Source organism: Tenrec ecaudatus, chromosome 2 (assembly GCF_050624435.1).
Source record: "Tenrec ecaudatus isolate mTenEca1 chromosome 2, mTenEca1.hap1, whole genome shotgun sequence".
Classification (NCBI taxonomy): Eukaryota; Metazoa; Chordata; class Mammalia; order Afrosoricida; family Tenrecidae; genus Tenrec; species Tenrec ecaudatus.
The window spans coordinates 188,960,474-188,979,730 of NC_134531.1; the positions used below are offsets into that span (position 1 = coordinate 188,960,474).

At 48.1% G+C, this 19,257-nt stretch overlaps 1 non-coding gene across 1 annotated transcript; it reads right to left on the bottom strand.

Annotated features, from left to right (window-relative positions):
* Nucleotides 1–18,316: 18,316 nt before the first annotated feature.
* LOC142441911 (U6 spliceosomal RNA) lies at nucleotides 18,317–18,423 on the bottom strand. Its single transcript, XR_012783190.1, has one exon. It is a non-coding gene; the product is annotated as a U6 spliceosomal RNA (small nuclear RNA).
* Between the last annotated feature and the right edge of the window lie 834 nt (nucleotides 18,424–19,257).

The following is a 19,257-nucleotide window of genomic DNA, read 5'->3' on the forward strand; positions in this document are numbered from 1 at the left end:
CTCTGGCAATAGAGGAGGCTCAATACTCCCATAAAGAGTTCCAGTCTGAGAAACACAGGAGCAGTTCTACCCTGTCCTACAGGGTCACCAGGAGTCGGCAACGACTTCATGACCGTGAGTTTGGTTTTCAGCTTCCAGAAATTATGGCACCTTGTGACAAGGCGGTGGAGCGCCACACAAGTCCAAAGTCAAGCGGCTTTGGAGTCCCTCTGGGGGTTCGCACCTGCATGCAGGAGAGCACGATTCCAGTCTTAGCCACATGCAGAGCCACTGCCCAGCTGTCCGTGGATACTGAACGTGGTGCTCTCTAAACAGGTTTCCACGGAATATCCAGAGTGCACAGAAAGGCCTGGTGATCTCCTGAAAGATCAGCCTGTGAAAATGAGCAGATCATCGTGACCTGATCCACAGCCAGTGGCAATGGCCATGGCCCAGGCGGTGTCTCATCATTCTGTTGTGCACGGGATCATCATGAGCTGAGGGCCGACTTGACGGCAGCCAACAGTACTGGGAGTTGATGTTATTCACCTCAAAGGACCGGGAAGAGGGACCCTCCAGTACTTAGACGCCTTGCTTTTTTTCATTGAGCTCTGCCCACTCCTTTATGAAATAAGCAATCCTCTGTGGCCTGTCGTGTTAGTCTGGGTACATTAGAGAAACAAATCCACAGAAACTCATATGTATAAGAGAGAGTTTTATATAAAGGGTAAGTGCGCATCAAGAAAACATCCCAACCCAGTGCTACCCAAGCCCACAAGTCCAACATTAACCCATATGTCCGACACCAATCCACAAAATCCTCCTCCATCTCACAAAACAGATGCAATGATGCTGACCGCAGGAGGAAAGCCAAGTCAGTTAATTTGTAAGCATCTTAGAACTGGCAGGGGTCTCCACATGGCTGCTCCAGCACCCAGGGCTGCATTGGGGTAGGTCCATGTGGCTTCTCCTTTGGGGTGTTTTGCATGAAGTCCACCTTGCCAGCTGAAGCAAGGAACTGCTAAGGCAGCTGCACCCTGGTCTGACCATCACAAAGCAAGAGACCTGAGAACTTGAAAGGCGAGGCTCACAGAGCCATTTATCCCTCCGCCCTTCAATTAGCCCCACATGTGTTTATTGGCCAGGTTGGCACAATAAACTAACTACCTCACCTGTCTTACAAATGAGGGTGTTGAGGTATAGACACGTTAGGTCCCTGCCCAAGGATGCGTGGATACAAGAGCAGAGTTGGGATTGCTGACTAGGTCTGGGTGACTCCGAGTCTAAGAGGTAGAGGAAACTGGCTGCCATCTGGGATCCCCAAGACATATCTGTCCATCTCCAGGGTTCAATGCTGCTCTCCGGGACAGGGTAGAATTGCTCCTGTGTGTTTCCAAGACTGTGCATCTTTATAGTAGCAGACACTCTCATCTTTCTCCCTCAGAGCAGCTTGTGGGTTTGAACTGCTAATCTTATCATTAGCAGCCCAGTGCTTACCCCTCACAGGACTAGGAGAGTGTGCACCTCTCTGCTAGTCTATTTAGCCGTCTGTGTCCTGGTGATAGTGCACTGGGTAAGTGCTTGGCTGTTCATGAAAACGTTGGTCGTTTGAACCTATCTGCAGGCTCAATGGGAGAAAGGCCTGTCTATCTGCTTCCATAAAGATTATAGCTAAAATCATCCCAAGGGCAAGTTCTACTCAATCACATTAAGGTTGCTAAGAGTCCGAATCAATACCTACAAGCAACCTCTCCCTTTCCAACAAGCCAATCAATCTCTATGTGGTTGTTGGATTAATCTTCCCCAATTCCAAAAACGAATGGTACTTCCAGCTCTCAAGCCTTCGGTGACTCTCCATGACCCAAAGGGTGAAATGTAAATGCTTTCATCTGGCCGTCAAAGTTTCCATCAGCTGTATGTCACCCATCTTTCCAACTTCTCCTTTGGTCCCAATCCTAGAGCAAGAGCCATAATATCCCCCCACATCAGAAGTGCCTTGTCCATCAGCACCGAGCTGATTATGTCCTCTGAAAGTAAAACCCAACCTCTACCTGAACGGGTTCATCTGCAAAGGGTATGTTGAAGTCCTACACCAGTACCTGTGAACTTGACTTTGTTTGGACATGGCATCTTTGCAGATGCAATTATTAAGTGAACATGAGGTGATACTACAGTAGGGTAGGTCCTATCCAATCCAAGCAGCACCCTTCTAAAAGAGAAGAGACATACTGAGAAGAAAGATGCCTGTGTGAAGGCTGAAGTCAAAGAACATGACAAATTGCTGGTTTCACCAGATGGTGGGAGAGAGATGGAACAGAGTCTCCCACAGAGTCCTCAGAAGGAAATCAACAAGCCTGGTAGCCTGATATCAGGTTCCCTGCCTCTAGAACTGTGAGACTATCCATTTATGCGCTTCCAGCACTGGGTGGAGTCATCCAAGGAGGCTCATCCAGCACCCCACACTCCAAGCCTGCCTTTTCCCATGAGGCCTCTGTGATCGTCCGTGTCATCCACCATCACCGCAGCACTCCCCTTCATCCTGTCTGAGGAGTTCCACACTTCTCTTCCTCGCATCTGCAATAGGCAAGGAGTTCCCGTATGAGAATTCCTCAGGGTCAGGCAGAGATATTGATGTTTCCATTGTTTGAGATCTGCTGTTGTTCAATGCACGTTAACTCATTACGTTGGGGCTGAGGTTACAGGACAGAGATATGAGTTATGTTGAAACAAATACTGTCCAACTTTTTAAAATTAACAACTTGTGAGCGATTACTATGTAGTAGAAAAAGAGGATAGCGGGATGAAGGAGATATGGGCCTTGCGCCTGAAGAAAGTAAGGTTAGAGAGAGGTGACGACCCAAACCCATCCCCACGGCCTGAGTGATAGGTGCCATGTCCCACCATTCAGGTAATGCTGACAGCGACTTGCGTTCACGAGGTTCTCACCATGATCCAGAATATGCTCAGTTCCCTCTAACACTCACAGCAAGACCGTGAGTTGGGTCATGGTATTAGCTCTGTGTTTAGAGGACAGTGGGTTTACTAGCTTTGAGGTTGCCTTGCCTAGGCCCCTTGTTGGGCGCCTTTCTGTTGCTGAAGCCCCACTATACAGTGGTTTGACCAAGTGAGGAGCCCAGAGGCAGGCAGTTCTTTGACTGACTATATTGCCTCTGAAAGTTCCCAGAGAGGATAAGTTCTTGTCTATATCAGAGTCTGGGAGTTCCAGATATTTCTTGACTTATGCCTGGAACATAACTTCATCTCTGCCACTGTCTTCACAAGCCATCTAGCCTCGGTGTACCTATGTCTCTTCTCTTCTCTTGCATTCATGTGAGATTAGCACCCACCCTACTCTAGCATGACCCCATGTTAATTAAACTGGTCACATCTTTAAAGACTCTGTTTCTAAACAAGACACCAGGAGTCAATGTCAGCTGCCATCAAGTTTGCCTCCAACTCAGCGGGCATCCACATGCACAATGGGATCCAACCACTCTGACTCATAGGATGTTCATTGGCTGATTTTCCAAAGTAGATTGCCAGGCCTTTCTTGCTAGTCCATGTTAGTCTGTGTGCTTCAATGAAGCTTGTTTAACCTCACAGCAACATGCAAGCTTCCAGTGACAGATGGGTGGAGACTGAGTATCAGGAGAGCTGACTGGGAAGAGAGCGTGGGTTTCCCACATGGCAGACAAGAAATCTACTTGTCTGACCACTCTCCCCCCACCCCCACTGCACTTCAGCAGGGTTAGGATAATATCTTTTGGAGTAGGTAATTCAGTCTATAGCAAGGACCTAGGCTTTTCCTGCCTTTAAGCTCAGCTATTCTTACTGTGTTGCCCTCCCTCATCCCCCCATGTGCTACTTGCCTGCCTCACACTCAGCATAGCATCTGTGATCTAAGCAGGGGCAGGAAAAGGCAGAAAAGAAGAGGCACACGTCACCTGTCTGCTCCCTTTTGTTGCCATTTTAGATGCCTTCAAATCGCTTCAAATTTAGAGTGGCCTGATGCAACTCAGTGTTGCCCGGTCCTGCATACGCCTCACAACCAAGGCTAGGTTTCAGTCCAGCGTTGCAGCCCCTGTGCAAATCCATTTCTCTGAGGGTCTTCTTTTAGCACTGACCCTCTACTTTATCAACTGTGATGTCTTTTTCCAAGGACTGATGCCCCCTGATAACAGATTCAATGTAAGCAAGATGGAGTCTGCCATCCCCACTTCTAAGGAGCACTACTCTGTGTGTCCTTCTCCAAGATGAATGTTTCCATTCTTGTGGAAGTCCTGGTAGATTCGATGTTCTTCATCAACACCATAAGTCAAGTGCACGAATGCTTACATGTCTTCCTCATCCATGGCCAAGCATTTGATGCATATGAAGCGACTGAAGGTACGTACCACGGCTTGGGTCAAACATGCCTGAGTTATCAGAGTAACATCTCTGTTTTTAAGGTGGTCTTTTGCAGCAGACCGGTTCAATTCAAGACATTGTTTCATTTCTTGACTGCTGCTTCCGTGAGCAAGGACACAAATAAAATGAAAATTCTTGACAAATCTAGTTTTCTCTTCATTGACCCTGATGTGACCGACTGGTCTAGTTTTGAAGATTCTGTTTTCTTTATGTTGACGTAAAATCCACATACTGAAAGCTGTAGTCTTTGGTCTTCATCCGTAAGTGCTTCGGGTCCTCTTCGCTGTCGGCGAGACATGCTCTGTCGTCTACATATGGAAGACTGCTGATGAGTCTTCCTTTAATCCTAGTACCATGCTGTTCTTCATGTAGTCCAGCTTCTTGGGTTTTTGCTCGCCAAGCAGAATGGAGAAGCACACCGTGCAGAGTGGATAAATATGGTGCAGAGATATAATCAATCTTAACACACATCTTTTTCTGATTTTTGAGCTATGCAGTATCCCTTTGCTCTCTTCTTTGACCACCTGTTGATCTATTACGCCTTCGGAATGAACACAATCTAGTGTTTTGGAACATCCATTCTTCTCAAGGTGATTCATAGCTCATTGTGCTCCATGCAGGTGACTGTCTCTGTGCAACCAATACAACGCAGACAAACAGCTTTCTGGCAGTTTCTGTTTCCAATCAAGCTCCATCTGATGTCAGCAGAGATATCCCACATTCCTTGCCCTCTTATGAATCCACCTTGAATTTCTGCAGTTCTCTGTTGATAGACTGCTACGGCCATTTACAAATTATCCTTCACAAAATGTTTCTTACATGTGATATTAACAATATTGTTGGCTGATCTCCAATCAACCTTCTGTTGGAGCATCCTTCTTTCAGTTGGTTCCCCAGGTCTTCCAAATGTCTTGATATGGACGAGAGAACTTCCAGCATTATATCCATTTGTCGAAGCATCTAAATTGATATTTTATCAATTCCTAGAGCTTTGTATTTATCAACACCTTCAGTGTAGCTTGGACTTCTTCCTTTAATGCCATCGGTTCTTTCAGATCTCTTTAAAGAGTTTCCCAGAATCCCTATCAAGTGAACTTCATCTGCATACCATTGGCCAGAGCTATATCCTTTGAGCACTCTCAACTGCATGAGAAACAGGAAATGCCATTTTTTAGATGGTCTTTTTGCCAAGCTAAACAAACTTGGAGTTCTTAGAGCAAGACACAAGGGAAGAGGAATGTATATTGAGTGAGCAAGGAACAGAGTCTGCCATTGCCAGGCCAGGACATGAACCAGGAGTGCTCCAGAAAACATTTAACTGTCCAAGAAGAGCACGCTTCTCTGTGGCATGTGCCAATTTCAATGATATGAAGACTCCCAACACAGGTTATTCCAAATAGCTCTTAAAATTCCCAAAGAGTTTGCAATAGGGTCTTAGGAGCTGGTGTAAGCCAGCGTGAGACCAGTGATGATTTGCCCTCAGAGATAGCCTTTTCATCATGATAGTTTACCAAATACACAAGGAGGGGCCCTGGTGGCATAGTGGCACAGTGGTTATGTGTTGGGCTGCAATCCACAGGGTCAGCAGTTTGAAACCACCCGCTGCACCTGGGGAGAGAGATGGGGCTTTCTACTTCTGTAAAGAGTTATAGTGTCAGAAGCCCACAAGGGACATTCTGCCCTGTTCTATAGGGTCTCTGTGCATTGGTATCAACTCAGTGGCAGTGCGTTTTGTTTTGCTGTGTTGTAGAGATCAACGTCATTAGTGGGTGCCAGGAGTGGGCAGAAGAACGACACGGAGGAACAGTGGCTCTGGGGATCTCACTGATTAAATGTAAGGTTGCATGGCTAATTATTGTAGCTAGGGTCAAAAAGTTACGCACGTGTAAAATTAAATTGGCAAAAGTTGTGTGATAAATACATTTACAACAAAGACCGGGGGGGGGGGAAGCTGTTGTTTCTGTACAACCACACACTCATAGGTTTGGTTCCTCGTTCTGATGGTTTCTCACGGGTTTGGGTGTAGAGGTATAGGGCCATGATTTCATTAGCCATCCAAGTTTAACTGACCCTCAGGAATGTGTTTTACCTTCTACTTCATTTAAAAAAATTTGTAACTAATCATTTTATTGGGATCTCTGAAAGATATCATAACATTCCATTGTTCAATCATATCAAGCCATAGTGTACAATTGTTACCACAATCAGTTTCAAAACATTTTATTTCTTCTTGAACTTTTTGATATCAGCTCCCCTTTATCCTCCCCCACCCCAGTGGAACCCTCCTTTCTTCTTATAATAGTTTTGTTTTGTTTGGGGTGTTGGTAGAACACAAGGAAGGGGGTAAACGAGGAAAACCCTCAATGTGATGGGTTGACACAGTGGCCGCAACAATGGGCTCAGACAGGGCAATGCTTGTGCTGCTGCAGGGCCAGCGGTGTTTCATTCTGTTGTGCACAGGGCCGTGAGGAGATGGAACTGACAGGACACCTCTGAACCACAACAAGCGCAACATCACAGAGTAGGATTTCTCAACTTCAATTTGGATGTTTGGAGAAACAGAGCATGCTGTGTGGGCTGTCCTGTGCATTGTAAGATATCTAGTGGCTGTCTGGCATCTGCCACCAGGAACATTGTCAGCTCTGACGACCAAGCATGTCTCCAGACATGGCCCAACGTCTCCTGGTTGAGAACCAGGGCAAGGGCTCCGGACTAGCTCTCTCCTGGTGGAGAACCGCTGTCAATGACACAAGAACCAGGAGTTTCCTTTCCCATCAGCTTCAAGCACAGGTTACTTTGCTCAGGGCCTTCTTCATGGACGCTTGGCTCGCCATCTCACAGCTCCCTACTCCCCAGGGAAGAAGCCTTGGGCACCACCCCGTACGCCTCGCTTTACTCCCAGAGACTTTGGGTTTGTCTGCTGCACAGCTGGTGGGAAAGGGGCAGCTCTTCGTCATTTCTGAGCAGCTCCATGCTGGGTGTGTTTTCTGAGCTGAAGGGGCCTTCTCAGTCTTAATTCCAAAGCTCAAGAATATGCATGGTCAAGGAAAAAAAGAAAGAAATCCATAGATCAGCTGGGGAAAAGCTTGCTTAATTCATCGTATGCCTTAAATCTAATCCTCACTGGGCAATTTCAATAAAGGAAGATTATTTCTATGGTTATAAAAAAAGAGGAAGGAAGGAAGCCAGCTTCGTCGTTCCGCTTCTGTACGGATGGTGGGAAAACTGGAAACGGGAATGGTTGGACACCTGATAAATGGGTCGAAGGGAAACAATCGAGTGCATATCTATTTGGTGTTCGATGCTGTCGAGTCGATCCTGACTCACAGTTGCTGACCCTCAGCTTCACCAAGCATGATGACCTTCTCCAAGAACTGGCCCCTCTCGATGACCTGCCTGCCCAGACGTCCGGCCGTCCTCGCTCCTGCCGTGCCTTTTGCTTGCCCTTGATCCAACACCGATTCGTTCGTTCTGCAGCCTGCCTGTACCCCATGCAGCCCCCTAGCCCCCCAGCCATCAGCCATTGCCTCTTCTCTGTCCTTCCGTCTCCATGCTCTAGCTGTCTCATGCGCACGAAGCCGTGGAAGATGCCACGGCTGGGGTCAGGCACACCTTGGCTCTCAAGGGGGCACCTTGGCCTTATCCATGGCTACGGCATGTGCCAGTGAAGACCACTTCCGTCAGTTCGGTGAGCTACAGAGAAGACTTGTTTCCTTCCTTTCTTTGCGTTTTCCATACCGGGTTGGAGGTGGGAAGGGAAGACGCTGTTTATTATTCAACGCTCGCGTCCACAGCAGGGAAAACACTGTTTATACAAAGCATCAAAGGTGACTGCGCTGATATCCATTCCATATTGCATGAGCCTTTGCCAAATCAAATTAGCTTATTTTCCTTGATATTAAGTTTGACAAGCAAAGAGGCTGTGAGAACCAGAATTCCAACTGGGCGTGCCCCGTAATGCAGTAACAGTTTTTCAGCACGGAGATTTCAACAGGAGCCTCATTCTTCACATAAGGATTATGTTACTGTCTGTATTTATCTTGTCTGGAAATGTACCTCATTGTATCCCCAGCTCCTGCTAATATTCAGATTCGGCACAGGAATGCGGCCAGGGCAGCAGACGCTGTTTGGACTGGCAGCGGATGCCAAGGGCAGGCAGCTGGGGTGGTGCCCTAGGAGGAGACAGAGGCCCTGCTCGGCACGAAACCCGCTATTAAGACGGTTTGGTGCGGGGGTAGTGGTGAGTCAGCATTTGTGTCAGTCAAGAGAGAAAAAAAAAAAAGAAAGACAATATCCGCAGGCCAGTTCTACTGGATGGCTGAGCTTTGAAACGATATGAAAGCTTCGACCTCCCTTCTGGAAACATGTATGCATCTAGGCACCTAACATACAGTCCCAGGGTACCCAGAGGCTTGATGAAGCTCAGCCTGGAAGCGCCCCCACACAGATTGACTTCTGCTATAGGTCCAAGTCTGTGGTGACAAGACACTGACCCTGGCACCCAGCAGACCCGGGGCAGGTCCCAGCTCTTCATGGTGTGAGTTGACCTCTACGGCCTATGTCCTCACCCCTGGGAGCCTGATGTTGCTTTGCGGCAAAGCGTCATTGAGCATCTTTCTCCAGCAGCCTGCACAGTTAGGACGAGAAACTCAAAGGCAGAATGCAGAATGGACCCAAAGAGGCTGCAGATGGAGCCTGGGAGACATCTAGTCATTTAACTAGAGTTTGTGGTCCTTGTTAGCTGTCAGGCTCGTAGTGAGCCCGAGTAGATGGCTAGACCTTTGTGTCTAGTCCATCTTAGCGTGGAAGCTCCACTGAAACGCCTGATGTACATCAAAGCAACATGCAAGGCTCCACTGACAGCTGGGTGCTAGCTGTGCATGGGGTCTGTGGGCCAGAAATCAAAGCCAGCTCTCCCACTTGGAAGGCCAGAGTGCTGCCATGGAAGCACAATGAACTAGTGAGGGACATCTGTTGGACACAGGTGCCTTGCAGAGTCTTAGGGCCTTGGAGATACACGTGACAATGTCCCTGCCCTCAAAGAGCTCCTAGAGCAGTGGTTCTCAACCTTCTTAATGTCTCGACCCTGTCATACAGTTCCTCATGTGGTGGTGACCCCCCCTCCCCGCAACCATAACATTATTTTCATTGCTACTGCATAACTATAATGTTGCTACTCTTAGGAACCGGGCGACACTTGTGAAAGGGTCATTCAACACCCAAAGGGGTTGCAACCCACAGGTTGAGAACCGCTGTCCTAGAGGGAGGAAGAGTGGGGGGCTTCAGCAGAGTTATGACATTGGAGCAGCATACATGGATGGAATCTGAGAATTCAGGGGAGAGGCCTGGGAGCATAAGAGGGGCTTTAGGGTGTTCTGCTCAGGAGAGGGACAAAGAGCCTGAGCTTCATTACCCAGCCACCAAAAGACCCTGGTCTCAGGACAACATATGTTTTACAGTTGTGCAGAAGCAAGCAGTGGATCACTCTAGGAACACCCCCATTTCAGAGCATTGGCTGCAGGGGCCAGGCTCCATCCATTTCCTCCTCGTTGGGGCGTTGGTGTCAGGGCTATAGATTGGACTGCTGGCCCCTGCCCACCTCGTGGAGTGATGTCGTGTGAAAAGTGGTCTGCAAGCTGCACAAAGCCTGCGCTGCTCTGCCTTGTCCTTTCCCGGCACACTCTTCCCACCTGACAGGGGAATGAATGGACCCATGTGTGTGTGTGTGTGTGTGTGTGTGTGTGTGTGTGTGTGTGTGTGTGTGTGTGGCGGGGCGTGGGGGGAGAGTGTCACATGTTTAGATAGAACAGAAACAGGGAGAACAGACTGCGGAAACACATGTAGTCTAGGAGCCTGCCTTGGGGTGGAGGATTCTGGGAGGCTTCCTGAAGGGCATGAGCATGAATGTTAGGCCTGAGTGGGAATTAAGGAGAAGTCCCGGAGGGGAACAAATGGTCAACAAAGGTGGCACCTTTGGGCCTATCCAGAGATGCCCTGTGAACGCTCAGCCACAGGAGAATCAACAGAGTGCAGGTCTGCCCTGGTACACATGGTCACCAGGAATTGGAGTTGACTCCGGGAGACTGATTGGGAGTGAATGAGATGAAGGAGAAAGACTGAGGAAATAGTTGATGCAAAGGCCCTGTGGCAGAGGGAGGGTGGGCAATTTGAGGGGGCAGAGAAGACCCGGTAGATGGAGTGTTGAGAATGTAGGGGGTGGCTCAGAGGGTGGCCGGAGGCCTAGATGTGACCCAGTCAGAGGTCCCTGAGTATCATTGCATGCAATGACTTTGTTTCTGCCTTTTTTAGCCATGAACTTGTAACGCCCCAGGATTCCTGAAAATTGTCTTATCCTCTATTGAGGGGGTTTGTCTGCTTGTGGTCCTGTGAGGAGGAACACACCTGGAAATTTTCAAGGAAGAAGCTTACATAAGAACCATCCAACAGAGTCTGGGAGGGCAGGGGGGTGCTCACTGCCATCAAGAAGATTCTGCAGAGTTTCCACAGGGATTGAGCCTACATTAAATTCCCTGGAACCACTGACCTGGGATGTAAATAGTCTTGCCCTCAGACAGAGTGCTTTGGAAAGTGGATCACTACAGATCAATTAGCTGAAAATTTTAACATCTTACTAATTTGCTTTCCCTTTGACTCATTTTAAATTAGATTGAGGGTCTTCTGTGCTTTATTTTATTGTCGTTGGGGTATTGTGTTAGTCTGGGTACTTTAGAGAAACAAATCCACTGTAACTCAACTCATATGTGTAAGAGAGAGTTTTATATAAAGGTTAAGTGAATATCAAGAAAACATCCCAACCCAGCGCTGCCCAAGCCCACAAGTCCAACATTTACCCATATGTCCAACACCAATCCACAAAGTCCTCCTCCATCTCACGAAACAGATGCAATGATGCCGACTGCAGGAGGAAAGCCAAGTCAGTGAATATGTAAATATCTCATCACTGGCAGGGGTCTCCACACCGGTGCTCCAGCACCCAGATCTGCATTGGGGTAGGTCCATGTGGCTTCTCCTCGGGATGTCTTGTAGGAAGTGACCCTTGCCAGTTGAATCAGGGAACTGGCTAAGGCAACTTCACCCTGGTCTGACCATCAGAGAGCAAGAGACCTGAGAACTAGAAAGGCGAGGCTCACTGACCCATTTACCCTCTGCCCTTCAATTAACCTCAAATGTGTTTATTGGCTAGGTTGGCACAATTAACTACCTCAGGTATTGTTTTCTTGGGTTGTTTTTGTTTGTTTGTTTTTTGTATGATTTTCTTTATACAAAATCCAGGACAGGGAAATCTAAAGAGATAGTAACTAAATTAATAGCTCCTTAGGGTTGTAACAGGGGAGGTTTGGAGGAAATGGAGAGTTAATAATAAAAGGTACAAGAATGAAGAAAATGTTCTAAAATTGATAGTGGTGATAATTGAAAAATATTTTCTAATATATGTACACCATTGAAGTCAATATATTTAACTGCATTAAACCATTGGTACATGTATAATATGCCAATAAAACATTTTTCAACAGGAGATGACAACAGGGGTAGGTGTGTCATTTGGACCAAGAACCCAAGGTTCCTGTGCTGAGAACCTCCTAGACCCAGAAAAAAGAGGGAACACTAAAGATGACACAAGATGGCAAGAGACAGCAGTGGTGGTTTTGCTGGACTACGGAATGACAGCTGGACACCTGTAGGCAGGAGGCCGGCAGATGGGGCTTAAAGAGTTGTAACACGTACCCATGTAAGACAGAGGCCTGAGTGAGTGTGCCCAGTTCAGGGCTTGCATGTCACTCTCCCCTGGGCAGTGTGATCCTACAGAGTGTGATGACAGGAGCCCAGCAGGCGCAGGTAGTGTGATGGAGCTGACCACAGAGGCCAGTGAAGAGCAAGCTCAGGTCACCCATGCAGTGTGGTGATAGACAGAGACAGCAGTGACATGACAGCTGCACCTGGCCTGACCCATGGTGCATCTGCCCCGTGACATAAGAATAACTAAACATCAAACTCGCTGTCCGTGAGTCTATTCCCACTCATAGTGACTCCATAGGACTGAGTAGAACTGTCCCTGTGGGCTTCTGAGACTAACCCCTTGCAGGATTAGAGTATCTCCTCTCTCTCTCACAGAGCGGCCGGGGGTAGGGGTGGGTGTTGAACTGCTAACCTTGTCAGTAGCAGCCCGACATGTTACCCGCTACACCACCGGGGCTCCTTGTGATAGAAGAATGGACATGAGTAATTGGGGGGAGGATAAACAGTTCTCCTTTGGAAATCGATTGTTGCTCACCATTTGCTTTCTAGGAATCCTGGTGATGGGTTCCACTTTCCCAACACTGCCTCGTGTACCTGCCCTTTCACAGAGGAGCGTAGCACCCACGGGATGAGTGATGTCCAGGGGTCCATGTACGGCATTCCTAGTAGTCTAATGGTTGCCGGAAGTGGGAAACGACTTTTCTGCACATGCCGTACAGACAGACACACCCATCCCACAGGTAGGACCAAGATTTCTGTCTTTGTCCTGAGATCAGGGAGTCACTGGGGGCTTCAAAAGCCTTGAGCACCATTTTTCTCATCCCTGGGGATTCAGAATTCCACTCTGAACCGTGGCCGAGTGCGGGCATGTGATCTACACATTTGTCATTAGCCTTCTCTGCATTTCTCTCTCTCTCTCTCTCTCTCTCTCTCTCTCTCTCTCTCTCTCTCTCTCTCTCTCTCTCTCTCTCTCTCTCTCTCTTCTTCCTGAAAATCATACCCTCCACTTCCCTGGGTGATCTCTCCCTGCCCCCTTTGCAGCCATCAGGCTTGGCTGGAATTTACTCTACCCCAGCTCCAGTGGGAGCCTCTTATGCACATATCCTCCTGGTAACAGAAATAGTTTTGATGGTGGTCACAAAACAGGCAGCATAAGAAACTGAGCGGAGAACCTAACTGGGGCATCTGGGATGGGAAGCAATTTCTTCCGGAATGTGAAACCCAGTCTTCCGTGGGAACCATGGGAACCTCTCCCTATTCTATTAGAGTTTGCTATGAAACTTCCCAGCATCTGGATGGGCATTAGGGGAATCGCCTACACTTGTTAGGGGTCACCGTAGGGAACTTTAAAGCTGAGTTGGTATTTTCAAAGGAGAGGAGCAAGAAATATAAATCACCTGGTGAACTCCTGGATCAAGCCTTACCTGATGCCAATACCATCTCTAGACCTTACAGCATGCTGAGTCAATCATCTCTCTCTCTTTACTGCTTAAGCCACTTTTAATTGCAGGCACCAAATGGATGGAGGTGGCTGAACTCCTGATCTAATGTTGCTGATTCTGTGGAATTGTTTCTATAAAACCTTGTCAGAAGACAGGGGCATCTGGGAGGTAGAAGTTATGTAGAAACTGTAATCTGAAAGCATGAAATCTCATATTTTACCCAAGTATTATGATGGGCCATCAGTCCAAAACTTCACACCCCCGTGTGACCGAATTCACAGCGAGTGGTTTGAAATCATGTGGACACAGCTCCAAAGAGTCAGGGTTTGGTTTCCAGTTGGAGGAGAGCCTAGAAATTTTGGATGTTTCCCCAAAGATTCAAGCTGGTGGTTCTGAAAAGCCAGCAGGGGGATCTCCTGAGAGGCTTTCTCCCAGCTCTCCGGGGCACTTCCTCCCTGAGGATATGAAGGCACTTCTCCACTGGCCCTTCGGCTCTTCCAGGCTGGAAAGTTGGCTGGAAACCAGAAGGGATGAGTAATGAGAAAAAGTTTGCAGTCTTCGAAGAGAGCAGTTGGTTGGGGCTGGGTTTCCATAATGAGTAGACAGGCTGGGTGGATGGGTTCGTGTCTGTCAAAGCCCATTCGTCCCTCCCTGGTGCAGTGCCTGCTTGGCACTCTTTCCTTTGAACCTAAGGCCCATGAGAAAGGGCAAGGTCCAAGCCTGCTGTGCTGAAGTCTGAGCATTGGCGGACAGAAGGTGACATGAAGAATCAGTGTGGCCCCGTCTGGTCAGGGAATCTCAAGCTTCAATGTCCTTCCATCTGAGCAATGTGCCTAAAGACAAAGAGGAGAGGGGTTGAGATCTTGGTGGAGGAAAGGAGAGTGGGAATAACATTGGATTAGCCTAGACATGGTTTGTCGAAATGGCCCTGTAACAGCCAATCATTTTTAGCTCGGCTATGTGGTGGACCGGGCCAGTGGTACTTCAATAGTAGAACGCTTGCCTTCCATGTGGGAGACCCAGTTTCAATGCCCAGCCAGATGATACCCATCCAAGTGCACACCCATCTGTCAGGGAGGAGAGTGTTGGTTTTCTAGTGCTCCTGTAAAAGAAACGACACTGGTGAGCACGGGCACTGCTGGACAAGCAGAAACGGATGCCTTCACCATTTAGAGGTGAGAAGAACAAATGCAGGGGACCAGGCTCTGCTGGAAGAATTGCTCCCTGTGTGTTGGCTGTCCTTTTCCCCTTTCAGCATCTGTCCACTTGGCATGCTTTAGCAAGCTCCCTGTGTCTTGACATCAGACTTTCCCAGAGTCTAAAACAGCAGTTTTCAACCTGTGGGGTTGCATCCACTTTGGGGCTGGCACAACCCTTTCACAGGGATAACCTAAGACCATTGGAAAACACATATTTCCAATGGTCTTGGGAACTGAGACGCTGCTCCTCTGTCCGTCTCCAGGCAGGTCTGCCCACTTGCAGATACGCCCACATACGAGTACCCGGCGTGAAGACTGCTACACATGCTACACTATGCTTCAAGACAAAATTCAATTGATTTGTCTTTCGAAATAAATATTTCACAATATACAATTACATATTGTTTTTGTGATTAATCACTATGCTTTAATTATGTCCAATTTGTAACAATGAAAATACATTCTGCATATCAGATATTTACATGAAGATTCATAATAGTAGCAAAAGTAGTTATGAAGTAGCAACGGAAATAATTTTATGGTTGGGGGGGGGGGTCACCACACCATGAGGAACTGTATTAAAGGGTCGCATCATTAGGAAGGTTGAGAACCACTGGTCTAGAAGGTTCCCAGCGCAGGGACCCTGGGTCTGAAGGATAGGCATTTGCTCTGGCTCTTCTTTCTTAGTGGTAGCAAGTTTCCCTGATCTCTGCTCCCTGCTTTAACCTCTTCTATAACCTCAGAAGAGATACACTCCAAATACAGCCTAACCCTGTCAATTGCTTCCTGCCTCATGAACCTAACCTGCCCCCCCATTCTGCCTCAGTAAATTGACTGAGGTTAGCATTTACAACATAGATAATTACATCAGATCACAACACAGAGCATCATTGCTTCATACTGACAGTCTTGGCCCAGATAAGTGGACACAGATCTTTGGGAGGACACAAGCCAATCCTCGACAAGGAGTGTATGTTCCCATGATGCTGAGCGGGATTCGGCAGAGTTTCCAAGCTAAGACAAAACTGGCGATCTATTTCCGGGAGCCTGTGAAAACCCCGGAGATGACAACAGTTTGATCCCCAACCTATGGTGGGCCTGGTGCCCTACTGAGCAGTGTTTGACTTCTTTGTACTTACAAGTTCGACACACGTTGGGGTTGACAACAACATGAGTAGGACAATTTCCTAAACGTCACTGAACTTCATGTCCTCTTTAGTGAAACAAGGGCCATGCCGCCAGTTCTCCTAATCCCAAAATGAAGTAGCGTATCGAAATCACCTAGCCCTGCATTCGACACGCAACTGCGGGCCTTGTTATGAAATCTCACAGGAAAGCTGAACACCAAACTCATGCACTAGAAACGAGCTGCTGCCTGCCGTGAGTCCGTTTGCATGAGAACACCAGGCTGAACTTGTGTTTCTTCCCTCCTTTTTCTTGCAGAGGGGGGTCAAAGAGTTCAGCCCACGCGCTGGCATGTGAACTTGTGGTTTCTGCTCAATGAATCAGCCCGTGATGGGAAAATTAACGTATTGGAGCAGAGCGACGTCAATGTCACTCTGCGGAAGGTGCCGGTACAATGCACAGTCCCTGCAAGCGCCTGGCGTTCGGAGACTAAATAATGTCGGCTGGGGCTCGCTGACATGCCGTTCACATTTAGAGCTCTGAAGTTAATCTAAAACATTTTGGGTTGACATTGCAAGGGGGAGGGGAGGGCAGAAGGGGAGACACCCTTATGTTCCTGTCAAGAACGAGTGGGCAGGGGCTACCCGTAGCCCGTGCTGAGCCCAGAAGCAGCAGTGCAGGAGCAAGCCGGCCAAGTGTGTTCGGTTTGGGGGTCGGCTCGCTGGAGCCTCGCTGCTCCAGACCCTTGGCGGATCCACCAGCCTCACAGCCAATGGACTGGCACCGCTGCAGGGACAACGTTGCTCTTTCTTTTGCTTCTAATTGGGAACTTCCTTTCCCAGAGGGGATTTCTCTGGTGACTTCTTCTTTCTCCAGGCAGAGTTGTCAGAGCCAGCGGAGCAAGTGCAGTGTGAAAACAAGCAACATCAGCCAGGAACTGGCTTCTTGATAGCCTCTCTAGCAGCCGAGATTGACTTTGGTGGTTTGGACTAAGTTCAGTGTTTCCAAACCAGCTCTTCCATCACCGTGCCAGCCAGGCTGTCTGAGAAACTGCCTGTCTGTGTTTTGTTTTTCTTTTCTATTTTCGCAAAGGTCATTCTGTTGGGAGATCGATCAGAACTCATAAGAAGATGTCAGACATTGTCTTCCTCCAAAAGCCAAGGCAAGAAAGAGCGGCCGAGGAGTGATCGTTGTTGAAGAAGGACCCACAGGCCCCGGGAGCTGCCCCCAGCCCAGATGGTGGGACGGGTGCCCAGCACAGACCCGAGGAAGCCACTCATTGGCTTCTCAGCAGAAGCCGCTTGCAAGGCCAGAAGAGCTCTTGTTTCCCATTCTGAGGATCGCAGACGGGCCTGGCAAGGGATCCATAACGAAGGTCTGAACGGGAAGAGGGGATTAGAGCAGAGAAGGAAAAACTCGCCACAAGGTCTATTTACAAGCTATAAATCCAGTTGTTAATTTCAAGCTATCAAAACCATGCTTCCATCTCCAGCCCTAAACAACAACTGGTGATCAGCCCCGCCCGCCACCCCCGGTTAGCGGCCAGAGGAACTCGGCAAGGAGCGGGAGCCACAGCCACGGCAGCCACGGCCTCTCCCGTCTGATAAAATATGACCTTCATTACAAGTCAACTCGTTCTCATTAGGAAGAGGGGAGGGGGAAGCTGGAGAAGGCTGGCTGAGAAACGGAGGCTGGCCTCTGGGAGCAGAAATGTGCATGCAATTTGCAACAGGAAGAAAGCAAGGCTGACTTTTATAAAAGATGTGCCAAGAACACTTCAGGCTCCGAGGAGACGTGAGCCTGGGGCAGGCGAAGCCTAGCTGATTACCCAGAGGCAGGCTCCAGCACCCACGAGCATGCCCCGGGCTTCCTTTCTCCTCTGTGACAAGCTGACTGTACAGCAAGAATTCCTCATAACTGTCCTATTTAATTACACGTGGGAGGGGGTGTGGCTTCGCTACCTGCCCCAAGAAGGAATGATTGACAACCATAACGCTGCCAAGTTATTATCACATCACTGCCTCTTTTCCTCATATGGTTTACATTATGGCTCCTTTATTGTGTATCAGACACTAGCTTAATTACAAGAAGGGAAATAGTATTATGATCCCCACGTTGCCGATAAGGAAGCTGAAGGGGAGTAAGTTGGACAAGGACCCTCAGCTGGTGTGTATTGGAGCCAGGGTGGAGACCAAGATGTACACGGCTCCAACCACTTTGCCTGTAACCACTCCGTTCAAGCGGCTTTGCATTGGTGATTCAGGGGTGGCCGTTCAGCTTCACATGAGGGACCCAGGTTCCATTCTTAGCAGAGGCACCTCACCCACAGCCAGCCCTCATCTCAGCGCAGACTTGCGTGTAGCTGTGATGCTGAATAGTTTTTTTTTCTTTTTTTTTTCAGAAAACAAAAATATGGAACGCTTCACGAATTTGCGTGTCATCCTTGCGCAGGGGCCATGCTAATCTTCTCTGTATCGTTCCAATTTTAGTATATGTGCCGCCGAAGCGAGCACGCTGAATAGGTTTTAATCGAGCTTCTGGACCAGCAGACAAGAAAGAGAAGTCTGGCAATCCACTTCTGAAAATTAGCCCACGACAATCTCTCAAATCACACGCAGGCCCGTTGTACACTGAGTTGTCATGAGTCGGGGGTGGGGTCACCATGGATCAGGTTGACGAGGCTCAGCAGTGCCGGAAGTGGAAAGGAGATTCATTAGAGAACTTGATACCAGTGATACCATTGGTGTGTCCGATGGTGATGTCAGATGAATCTTAGCTGGAAGTAGAGACTACCAGGAAGATGTTCACTTGTGTTTTATTGACCCTGCAAAGACATTCAACTCTAGCTCATAACAAAACGTGGTAAGCATTGCAAAATAATGGAAATTCCAGCACACATAATTAAGCACCCTCTGAATCTATACACAGACGAAAAAACAGTTGTTCTTATAAAACGGGGAAATCTGCATGGTTTCCATCGAGAAAGGTAGCAGAAGAGTGTCATTTCTTCTTTTTTGTTTTCCCCTTCATTTATATATTTTGTATTTTGTCAAAGAAGTGTCGTAATTGAATCCGATGAATTACATTTGAGATATAATTTCTTCCTAACAGTCAAACCAAACCAAGTCCATTGTCACGGAGTCCATTCTGATTCATCGTGACCTTATAGGACAGTGTGACCACCTCAGAGGGTGTCTGTGGCTGTGAACTTCACAGAAGAAGATTGTCATTATCTTTCTCCCCTGGCTGGTAGGTTTGAACTGCTGACCTTTTCATTAGCAGCTGAGCACTCTGCCTACTGGGCCACAGGGGTCCCTCTTAAGAGCTACTACCCCTTTTCACGAAGA